The following is a 12368-nucleotide window of genomic DNA, read 5'->3' as shown; positions in this document are numbered from 1 at the left end:
CAGTGTTTTGTTTTTGAGGATAAGCTATCCCTCCCTGCGGTCTCGTGTTTTCCTCGTGGTGTAATTCCCTGCTCTGTCATTCTTTCAGTCTGGGTTAAAAGTGACATAATGATATCCCTGCAGTTCTTCTCCATTGTCTCCCTAATTAGCCCCGGAAACCTTACCATCAGAAAGCACAAGCTTGTTACAATTAAAAGATAAGACAGATACATTTTCTGTCTTTGCCTTTGACAGGACACATGGTGTTCTCTGGCATGGAGTCTTCCCACAGACAGAGCACTGTCAGTTCCACTGACTGTGGTTTCTCTGGGCACAGAGTCGCTCTGTCTCTTCAAATACATCAGCTGGGGAATTTAGAAAATGGTTGGTGGGTGTAGTGATGTGGCAGGGTGAACAGGCAGGCAGTAGGTACGTTGTGTCCTCTCAGGAAAACGCTGCCAGACTATTTATCCTTTAGGCAACACAGTTTTATTTTTATAACTGAAACCTGTCAGTTTATTAAAGGAAAAACAACCCCTAACCTTAAGCCTTCTTCTCGTTTCTCACCGCTGTGTTCAAAACATGTTGTCAACCTTTTGTCCTGCTCAAAACTGATCAAGTGTTTAGAAAGCATTATTAGACATGCATTAGTTGTAAATGTGATGTAGTTGAAATAGTAAAATAATAAAATAATTGGGAATAATATAAGTTTCATTTTTGCAGAGGATTATATATGACAATACCACTGTCATATCAGTATGTTAGTCTGAAGCTACTGTATAGCAAGGAGACGGTTAGCTTAGCTTAGCAATACATGCGAAAGAAGGTGAAAACAATTTGGTTTAAAAACGACGCTAATGGTCTCCCATACTATAAGCATATAAGCAGAATAAGCATTTTTTTAATTGGCGATCAGAGATCAGCCTATGCCAGATCAGTAACAGTATATACAAGCCATGGAGTAATAAGACATTACTGTTATTGTTTTAAACAGTAGGTATATTTCAATGTTATCCAATGTTTTCATATTGAAATATCAAAAATGAGGATCAACCCTAAATACTTTAGGTACAACACTGATTCTCCTAAATGATAATACAGAAACATAAACAGCCCATTTAACATCAAGTGCATAGACCTTACAGTACTTACGTACCATCAACACGTGGTTGTGGGCGATAGCATCAGTTTTGTCCAGAATGTATCATGAATGTAAGCCTGGCTTTCCCCTGCCATTATTTCAGGTTCAACACACTCATCTTCACTTTCTTTGTCAACTTCTCACACTGCAGGGCTACCACAGAGTGACCTGTGTGCAAAATAGAGGAAACGTATTTACACAGCAAAGCTTCAAAAGTTGATGGGTGGAGTGAGTCATGTCATGGTCAGATGCTATATCGCATTGGTTTCTGTAACTACAGCAACATGTGTAAAATGTGTGGTGCAATGTTTGGTTACCATGGCAAAAAGGTGTGGAAAAAGGGGGGATGTTGAAGGCTCCTGTATATGTGTGTGTATGTGTATGTGTATGTGTATGTGTATGTATGTGTGTGTGTGTGTGTGTGTGTGTGTGTGTGTATATATAGCATGCCATGTACAGTCACAATGTGCCTTCTATTTGTATTAGACATGTATTTTCCATGGTTAGTCATATTTATTTAACTGTACATAACTTTTAAAGAAATGACCAAAATCAATAAAAAGGTGTTGGCATTGCATTATGGGACATGTAGGATTTGATGCATTTTGCAGCATTACCAATTTTATGGACTCTAATACTGCATTGATTTTGACCATCATTTTTTAAATACATCTCCTCTGAATCCTTAACTTTCTTCAATGCAGTATGAAATCAATAGAACTATGAATGTTATGCATTTGTATATCTCATGTAAAGGACATCAAGAAAACCTCTAAAAGAACACCTCCAGGGTAAAGTGTTTTATCACCCAGTTTAGAGCTGAACTGCAAGTTCTGGTTTCTATTTCAGAACGCCGTCCTCATATTGCAGCTTGTCTCTGTCGCTGGGCTCTCTGCCTTTGGGAGCTGCAGAGAGTAGACCTGGGTCGGGTTAGCTATATAAAGGAGAGTGAACTACATTCACAGACTTCACTGAGGTGGGGTGTCCATCTGCTCACACAGATGCACAACTGCCTCTCATGCAATGTAACCTAGTTGGGCAAGGTTAGCAGTGTTGCTCTTTTTAAACTCATTCACCTATTCCTGCAGATATCATCCAAATGCAGACTGTATCACAATGTAGTACATGCGAATATGTTTTCTCCACTTGTAATGTAGACTATTTAATATATTTTTTATTAAAAAAGGCACGCTGTGGAAAATGAACATTTGTTTTATTATTTACATCACATCTAACATCACTGTATTTCACAGTGTGTTCCCATGGTAACCTGGCCAGCATTACTGCCACCAACGTGGCACCTGTGAGATGTCGAACTCATCAGCTTTATCAAGAATTAAAAAATAAAAGCCAGGCATATAGACAGACATTAAAAACCACTGAACCTGATGTCAATCACATTTTTTTTAACAGCTCTCGTAGATCAGTGATAATTGGTAAAAACAAAAGGAAGGCAACTGTTTTGTATAACACCCCTGGATCTTAAAATACAATTTTTATATTTTTCCCATAACATTTAGAGCGGGTTATCAATCTAGATTGTATAAGTTGAGTTACCAAGTGTTTGTGATATCGGCCATAGAGATGTCTGCCTTCTTTGGAACTTGCTGATGAGTAATTAGTTCAGTTATATCATTACTTTTGTAATTAGTTAAGAGTAATTCAAGAGATTTATAAAGCAACTTGGCCAACACTGTCCAAACTGACAACTGAGAATGAGTCATTGCTATATAAATCCTTCCATCAACACTAGCCTCTTCACTGAAGATTTCACTTAGAAACAAAAAGATAACTATTATTATCATCATCAGCAGCAGTAGTTGCAGTACTGTGTCACACCCTGCAGTATGTCACACTAGCACTATCTATAGCACCGTTATACAGTAACTCTGCAGCGCTGCTTTCCTGCCAATTTGGGCTCCTCCCCTCCTGCGCTCCTAGCATTGTCATTAATCAATCCCTGCTCCTTCCCAGGGCGCCCAGACGCTGTGGCAGTGGTAATGACCTTGGAGACCCGCTGGCTCCGCTCTGCAGAGTCAGCCTTCCACCTCTTTGGGAACAAACGCAGCATCTCCCATGGAGATTCAGCAGCATGTGTGAGAAAATGCACATGTTCTTATATACGTTTGCATGCAGGAAAGAAACCTTTACAGAACAAAAAAACTGAGACAAAACCACTCTAGCCACTGACAGGCGAAAAACAAAGTGTGGTTGGTTGCTAGGTTCATCCAAAAAACATCCTGTTGACTGAAATATGTCAGCTACTGTGTTTGACCCTGAAAACCACTGCCATTAGTGAGCTCTGCACAGGAAATAAGAGCTTTTAGCTGCTGCATATTAGTTAAAAAATAACATGTTACTAGATGAAAAGCGATTATGGATAATCCTCTTAAAACATTCCAGCCATAACATTTGAGAGCTGCTCTCATTTAGCGTACACCATCATGCTTTTACCGTTTAAAGCATTTAAAAGCTACTGTCACACTCTGGTGAGGCATGGAAACCAAGAGCGTAATTGGTAGTAAATATTTACTCAAGTCTGTCGTCTGCACTTGCAAACACCACATCTGAGCTTACACTCGGTTGGCTTGTTTGAGTGTCATTTAGTCTGTGTGGGTAAGTGTCTCACACACTGTCACAGTTAATTCTTCTAAGGAGCCAGTAGGTCATTAACTCACTTCTGATCCACAGATATACACGCCTGCACAAACACACCCCATGCATACGTTAAGTTTCTGCCCAAAATCTGCTAACAATTGGCATGCACAGCGACACTGCCTGGCAACACACACACACACACACACACACACACACACACACACACACACACACACACACACACACACACACACACACACACACACACACACACACACACACACACACACACACACCACACACACACACACACACACACACACACACACACACACACACACACACACACACACACACACACACACACACACACACACACACACACACACACACACACACACACACACACACACACACACACACACACACACACACACACACACACACACACACCCACACACACACACACACACACACACACACACACACACACACACAACACACACACACACACACACACACACACACACACACACACACACACACACACACACACACACACACACACACACACACTTCAGCAGGGATCCATGGGAAACACACCGTGAAGACCACCGTGCCAGAAATCATTCTACTAGTGGTCCATCATGTGTGTGGGGACAATCTTCCCCTGAGGGTCTCATCATGTCCGCCAGGCCCCTTACACCTCCAGACCTGACAGCATTGAACACAGAGCCATCTATCTTTCTACCACCTTGACACCTCTGGGATTTACCTCCTCCCTTCTTTCAATTATTCAGAAGCAGAGCAATTAGGGCCTGGAATCAGAGCCGTCGATAGCCAGCGTAATGCGCGGCAGCTGGGCTGGAAATGATGAAGCCGGAGTGTGTGACACCTTCTCATTACCACCCAGCACTCTGTGATTATTGGAACTGTGCTGTGAACAGGTATTAGTGTGAGAGACTTGTGGAGGAACAGAGAGAGAAAAGGAAGAAGATGGGATTGTGTTTAAGCTGGGAGCCCGTCAGCGCGGTGATGTATGGGAAATGTATTGCTTGAATTGTTGAGCTATTAAGAAGAGGATGAACGTTAAATAGAGTGGTAATGTAATGAGTTCTTAGGTTATTGAATATGAGGCGACAGTCCTTTTTGGTGGTTTGTTGGAATTGTATGCATGCAGAACCTGCATTCTTCAACTAGTTAAAGGACAATTCTGGTCAAGTTGGGTGTTATCCTTATGTTTTATGATTATTACTTGCAGTAAAAAAACTAATGATGTTGACGCAAGAACGCAAGACTCCTACAGCTTTGAAAACAAATTCGTTTTTTAATTCAACATAAATAGTCTCAACACTTGTCCATTTAACTGTTGAAGCAAATTGCATAGTATCTGTAGTATCTTTGTTTATTGTTTATTTTGTAAATGTAATATCGTTTGGAGATATCTAAGGGAACTATTTCATGGCAGGGTGCAGTGACTTTGTCAGGTTGCCAGGCAACTATCTGAGGCTCCACTCAGTCACTGGCTAGCTATTTCCCCCACTTCCAGTGTTTATGCTATACTAATGTGATGGGCTGATAGCTGTAGCTTCATTCATTGACTCGAGAGTGGGATCAATATTCTCATCTAACTTTGCAAAGTGTTTTTCACATAACAGACAGCAGTTCCTTTTGTCTTTTTTAAAGCTGTAGGATGCTCTTTTGGTGCTGTGTTGGTAATTGACATGTGGCTACCATCAATAGTCATAGTAGTGACAGGAATATGAAAATGACACCCAGTATTTAAATCAGGATATAATTTTCCTTTCTTTCAAAATGCATTTGTTTAGCCTGTGTGGTTCCCCTTTTAGTTGTTCTGAGGCATTTACTTAGAGGAATCAATGCGGAAACATTAGCCATGCAGGAACCACATCCTCTCTTATAATAAGCTTAAACATCAGAATACATCTGAAGCAATAAACTAAAATGATGACTGGTGGCAACATTAGGGGAATATCACTTCTTAAACTGACCATAAATCAATCAGACCTCCTTTTTTAGAAACTTTAATGGTCAATAAAAAGGATTAAGCAAATTAGACTGTAGTTCTTTGCAGAATCATAACAGCTGAGTCAGATTGGCGTCTGGGAGGCTAGTTTTAGAGAGCATTACAACCAACCACGCTGCCTCCCCTGAGAATGTAAGGCTCATTTTTATGTCATGTTATTCAAGCGTAGAAATAACAGGCAATTGAGAAATCCTGTGGGATAGAGAAACCTACTTCACTCAGTTAGAATAAATTGCAGTGTCAGTGCCTGTAATCATGACAATCCACAACGCTTGTTCTATTGGTGTGAGATGTATTTAACATCAGCGCAGAGGCAAAGACCAGGCATGTAGAAAACTAACCCCCACAGAAAGAAGTGGGGGGGGGGGGGGGGGATCTTGCATAGAACCCCCATTTTCAGACACAGACAGACAGAGATAACCACAGTCTTTGGGGATCGGAGCAGGACAGACAAGATCTATCCCCCAACATATCCTTTCATTCCCTGAGAGGAGGACAGGGAGGAAGAGGGGAGGGCACCCATGGAGAAACAAGTGATGAGCACTGCTGCGGGAGAACAAAAAGCCACTTGATTTCTGAGGGGAGGAGAAGAAGAAGAGGAGGAGAGGAGATGTGGGACCAGAAGGGATAAGTGAACGGCCCACGCAGTGAGGAAGAGGAGCCTGCCTCTGCTGCTCTGCAGAGATAGAGCAGACCTGTGCAGACGCAGGCTATAAAACCTTACAGTGAGACTTTAAAAAGTGATGTGAGCATTGGTTCTTGACCCCAGCTTGTCTGCATGAGGTTTCACTGTCAAACAGCTCCGGTTTCCATGGCAAAACCGCAGTATCACACTCCAGAATAACAACCCATATAATGCTCCCTGATCATACGCCCAGTGACAACAGCAGACAGAACAACAACTGGTGTTTTCACGGCATAGTCAAAGCTTTACAGTGATTGCTGATTCCTGACTCCTAGAGAATCTGGAGGTGGCAGCACAGTTATTATGTTACCCAAACCAAAACCCCAACTTAACACATTTTTTACAATCCTCTTTGCAGGATCACGGCTCCTGCAGAGTGCGTTATGAGCAGCACTTTGTTGATTAAGATTGTGTAACCCTGTTGTTTGGTCTATAGGAATATGAGTCAGTCAGTGGGGCCTTGGGAACCATAGTGAGCCTCATTGTCCTCCCTCTTAAGCAGGCTTGATACATGAATGAGAAAATGCACACACACACCATATGCAGAGCAAATGAGGAGTTTACGTCCAAGGCCCTTTGGAGAACTCGCTGCACTCTTGGAAACAGGAAGTTCAACGTCTTCACACGCTGTTGACAAAAGCTCTGTGAGTTGGGCCTGCATGCAGGGAGAGACCTGGCCCAGCACTAACAACTCCTGACAGAGGCGTGGAGGCGTGACAGGCCATCAGAAATCAGGGGCTTACACACCAGGCGGGGGGGGGGGGGGGGGGGGCAGGAGGGGTGGAAGAGGAGGTGATGACATATTGGGTATCATTAATCTCAACAACAGACAAATGTGTTCGACCTGCGGGCCACAGAGGTAACATAAGGGTCAACATATCAGTTCTGCTAGAGCTCAGGGGATGAAAAGGAAAACTGAACTGTTGTTTTGTCCCATCCTGACAGATTGAATCCTTGGGTTCAGATCAGCTTAAATTGATATTTTTTAAAGTTTGGGGAACAAAACCCTTTCTGACAATCTATTGAAGTAACAGCAAAAGTCCCTGATGTGCAAAGACTTTTTAACTTTGCTGTTTTTTTAAAGGTGAATACATTTTAAAGTTGAAGAGCAACAAGGGACTGCAGCACTATGTTGAGTATAAATACGATACGGGGGGGGGGGGGGTCTTTGAGAAAAGTCACAAGGGCAAAATAACCTTCTAGCATAAAAAATAATAATGTCTTTGCTTTTATAAAAACATTTCAAAACTGCAATTGAAATGCCAGAGTGCTCTATCATTCTCATTCAACCAGAACTGTGCAAGCTGGGTCACACTCTTGATAAGAGCTAACACATTTACACATAGTTCCTAATGTGTGTAGGACTGCATGCATGTGTGCCTTTGTGAGTATGTGTTTCTAAGCACATGCTGTCCTCCATCTGCTGTTTGATAGGGACTGTTTCCTTTCCTGTGCAGCTAGCCAACCAACCAGCCAGCCTTCCTGTACCGCTCTGCTCCAAAGCGGAAACGGGAGCGAGACCGCCACACACTCCTGAAAGAAACCCTGGATAAGATACGTACACAAGCAGACACATGCTGATGGACAATGACTTGCCCCCACATTTGCACAGTCTCCTATCCTTTCCCTTTCCTTCCGTCTTAGACGTCTGGTTTGTTTTCCATTTCTCCATCTACTGTATGTGCTTATTTTCTTTATTATTTCATGCTCAAACACCTCCAGTCTTTAAACAGCTTGGAAGGGGACCAAAATATTGTATTTGCTCAACAATGAAGGGGATTGTTCAATATTAGCAAAGTCAAAGCACGGGTGTTGGGAGGCTTTCGCAGTAATAAAATACCGTTAGCCAAATACCATGGGTTGTTATGACAGGCTAGTTTATCAGTACATAAATATACAGACTATTATGTGTGTATTTATAATGTTACAGACTAACTGTGAAAGCTCAAGTCAGCTTAGTAGATGGCATAGACTAATAATAATTTAAATCAATAGAAAAACGTGTTTTATTTAGTCATTTAGTCTCCTGTAATGGTGTCATATCTCTTTTATAATCATTTATAAGATAGTCTTTAAAAGGCCGTGTTCATTTTTTACTATACTTTTAAGCGAGTGGAGGGTTGTCACCAGACAGCTGGATCTTAAATGATCAGAGAAACAGTTAAGTTAAACTGCTTTATTTAGTGTCTGTACAGCTTAACTCACAGCATTGATAAACTCATGAAGACACCAGCCAACTCCCTCTTTTGATCTGTTTTCTCAGTCTCAAGTCTCCAGTGACACATGTTCAAAAGCCTTTTTTTTTTACATGCAAGACAGGATCTAAAACGAGGTCTTCCAATAAAATGTACTACACAACATGAATACAAACATTACCAGTGTATTTTCCAAACAATATAACTACTTTGAATAAGCCTGCAGTCAAGCTAGTGGCAGTTTTACTACAGTGTACCCACAGTACAGCCCTCTGTTCTCACTGCTGTTTCACACTACTGTCCAACTTCCTGTTTCTCCGTCCTATTTACCAGCTGACATAGGCTCAGGCCATGAATCTCCCGAAAGAGGAAGTGACTGAATAGCCACAAATATGTCAGGAACTTGTGATAAGAAAATAAGTCCAACAAAACACGAACAAAAATAAACAGCCCTGTGCAAATCAAAGGAGGTTGAGAGAAATCCTCAAGAAACCCGCTATGTCAAGAGTGAATTCATAAAAAGCAGCTGAACACATTCAAACAATGTTATGTATGCAGGGCACGTGGTGCTGAATTACCTTAATGAGTGTTGATTCAATGTATGGTGATTCTCAGATCCATAACAGCAGGTCACATGGTTCTGACAGAGTCCAATCGTCACATTGTCGTCTTCAGTGAGAGGTTGGACAGGAGCTGGAAGGTGGAGGGGGGGGGGTGAGGTCTGCTCTCACAGCCCAGTGACGAGAGGCGATCCCTGGATCTTGGCGGTGCAGAGTTGCGGTTCTCAGCAGTCCTCTTCCAGGGGCTCACTGAGCAGCAGCCAGCCTCAAAGGGATGCTGCTCACCACCTTTGTTGTAACAAGGGAGCAAGAAGGACAGAGAGCATGTTAGAAATGTAACAACAGAGCAGAGACAGACGAGGAGCAGAACCTGGAGGGGGAAGGCGTGATGCAGTTCCTGTCTTAAGCAGAAATGGTATGTAGCAAGAAGACAAGAAGTGAAGTTAAGAGTAGAGGACCGCTTCCTCAGAGGAGGAGGCTGTGAAGTGATAAGGAGAGCCAAGAGCATTGTGAAACAGCATATATCGCTCCAGGTCACCCTTGGCAGATAATGATGATGCTTTGAGGGAAATTCAGAAGAAAAGTATGAACATTTTAATCATGAAAAATAAGTAAAGGAAAAGAGAGGATGGTACAAAAAGGAGGCCAATGGTGAGGGGCAGATGGTCAGAGAATGTGACCATGAGTTTGTGCTTTTGGGGCGAACATTTTGCAGAGCGACTATAATGCAAATGAGTCTTCGAAAACCAGCAGACACCGACTGCTAATGTATCCAGACCAACCTCATTTAAAACTAAAATGGTTCCCCTGATTTCAGAATCTAAAGACAGAAAATATATGCATAGATATGGAGCCAAATTTCACATAAAGCATTTTGCTGTCTCGCTACTAACATATTTATTTTGGTACAAAAAAGGAAAATAAATGTACTTGGATGCTTTTTTTCCCTATTTGAGTCTATTTTTATGACAACATACTGGTTCACACTGTGCATAAGCTTTAGTAGAGATTGCAGGTTGGTGCCATCTAATATATAATCCCTGCTATTACCCACGGGAGGCCTGAAGGCAGGGTATATAGGGAGGAGGGGGTGGGAGGGTGAAAAAAGGGGACAAGGAGCACAATTTATCTACCTGGGAACGCTGAGCAGCCAAGGAATCTGGAGGCAGCATTTTCATGTGGAAGTACCTTCAAATCAAGGATTGTGGGTAAAAACTTCAATGGGCTGATTAGGCAAGGCAAGGCAAGGCAAGTTTATTTATATAGCACTTTTCTGTACGCGACAATTCAAAGTGCTTACCTTCATTAAAACGTAATTAAATCATTTATACATCTGCAAAAACTTGAAACCATATGCTAACAAGTCTTCTTTACTCTGCTCTCGCAACTTTGACATTTTGTAGATACAAGGTTTTCTCCCATGTCACTGGCAGGGAGCATGCCGAGTGGTTGCCATGGTGACGATCTCGTCTAGTCAAGCAAAAGGGAGGTGTGGAGGGGGGTTTTCTCTCTCCCTTTTTTTTTCTTTTTTTCTCCAACGATAAATGAATGGACACATCTCCTACAGCCCTCCCCATCTCCACCCCTCTCCCTTCTGGAGCTCAATAAAAACAGGCAGTCAACATTTGCTCTATGACATCTTGGAAAATGAGTTGTCATGCTTGAGGATTGCCATGACAGCCAGAAAATGGCACTCGCTAAAAAGTCCGTTCTCAGAAGGCCGAAAGGAGTGAAATAGAGAAAAGAAAGAAGAAGTTTTATCATTAATCCTGCGTATTACAGTTTTTTATTTACAACTAAATTCCTGGACAGCAATGTGAGGGAGTATTTCAAATCCATATCATCTCAAAGCTCATAAATAAATAATAGCAGGTCTGACAGTGGGGAATCAGATCAAGCAAACTATTGAATAATGGAGGAACCTTCCTGGAATGCAATCCGATGCAGAGTATCAGGCTCTGGTGAGAAAAACACAGCAACACACTAAAGCTGCTGAATGCAGAATATGAAATGATTATAAAAGTCTAGGTATCCCCCTTTTGTGTGTGGATCTAACAGCAGCCCATCAAGGGTCAGCATTGTGTCCTCTCACAGCATCAAGTAGTCAGTACTGCTGCGGCGATCCACCAAGCCAGCAGGGACTGGCTACTTGAGAAACGTAAGAAAAGATAGCCGAGAGGCAAAATAATTGAATTGTTTTCAACCTTTCAACAAGGTTCCCCGGGTTGTGCCCCAAAGACAGAATGATTGATTCAAACAGCAACACCCTTTATTACAGACTTTTTATTTTTTATTTAAAAAACAACTAATTTCAGCATTTTTTCTAAGATAAAATAAGACAATGATCACCATGTGGATTACAGGGTTTATGTGAGGGAAAGCACTGAACCGACAGAATGTGGTGGACAAAGCAGCCCTTGGTGACTGTCATTAGCTATTAGTGTATTATTTCCCCAGTCATGAATGGACTACCAGTGCATGTGGTTACTGCTTTTTGTAAAAAAATCCATAACAGCTACTAATATCTGGAATCAGAGCACTAGCTCTTTGTAGTTATTAAATATGTAACGCAAAAAAAACTCATGCATTCAAATTAACACAAGGAATATTTGCTTCAAATTCAACATGACAGACCTTTCTAAGGAGCACAAAACATACACAAATCGGCTCTGACACCAGCTCTCTGCTCTTTGGCAGACCAGATGCTAGGTCTTTGCGTGTGTAGAAGCAATGCACATATGCATATCACGTTAATGTACGTCAGACCTAAAAACACAGTTTCTCCCAAACTCTCATACAGCTGTTATTTCCCCACAACAAGACCCTGCTTAGCTCAGCTGAAAATATCTAGAACCAAGGTGGCAAATACCAGGTCAGAGACACACAAATATATGGATACACACAGCAACACACAGTTGGCTCAACCTTTGGGGTTGTGGTCAATCAGATTACAAGATCTCCCAGTGCACCAACACAAATCCATTTATAGAGATAAGCTCTGACTACAACCGCTGCCCAAAACACAGCAGGAGAAAAAAGAGAAGGAGAGATAACACTTGACCGACTGAGGAGCCATGCGAGTTGCTTTCTGGCCCCAGCATCAGTTAACGCTGTTTTTTACAGAAGTCCTCTCTGAAACTGCCACTGTGTCATTTAAAAAAAA

At 41.9% G+C, this 12368-nt stretch overlaps 1 protein-coding gene across 4 annotated transcripts in view; it reads right to left on the bottom strand.

Moving 5' to 3' along the window:
* Positions 1-12368, bottom strand: part of ptprea (protein tyrosine phosphatase receptor type Ea) — a 52850-nt gene that overhangs the window by 18276 nt on the left and 22206 nt on the right. For 2 of the 4 annotated variants that reach the window (XM_034119413.1, XM_034119414.1), the window contains exon 2: positions 9224-9493. The gene's annotated coding sequence lies outside the window, so the exon portion shown is untranslated. Of the gene's footprint in view, positions 1-1135; positions 1154-9223; positions 9598-12368 lie in introns of those variants that run through there. The other 2 variants (XM_034119416.1, XM_034119415.1) reach the window with 2 other exon arrangements.

The sequence above is a fragment of the Trematomus bernacchii genome, unplaced genomic scaffold, assembly GCF_902827165.1.
Source record: "Trematomus bernacchii unplaced genomic scaffold, fTreBer1.1, whole genome shotgun sequence".
NCBI lineage: Eukaryota > Metazoa > Chordata > Actinopteri > Perciformes > Nototheniidae > Trematomus > Trematomus bernacchii.
The sequence above is the reverse complement of the archived record's forward strand: the minus strand, read 5'-3'. Positions and strand labels throughout refer to the sequence as shown.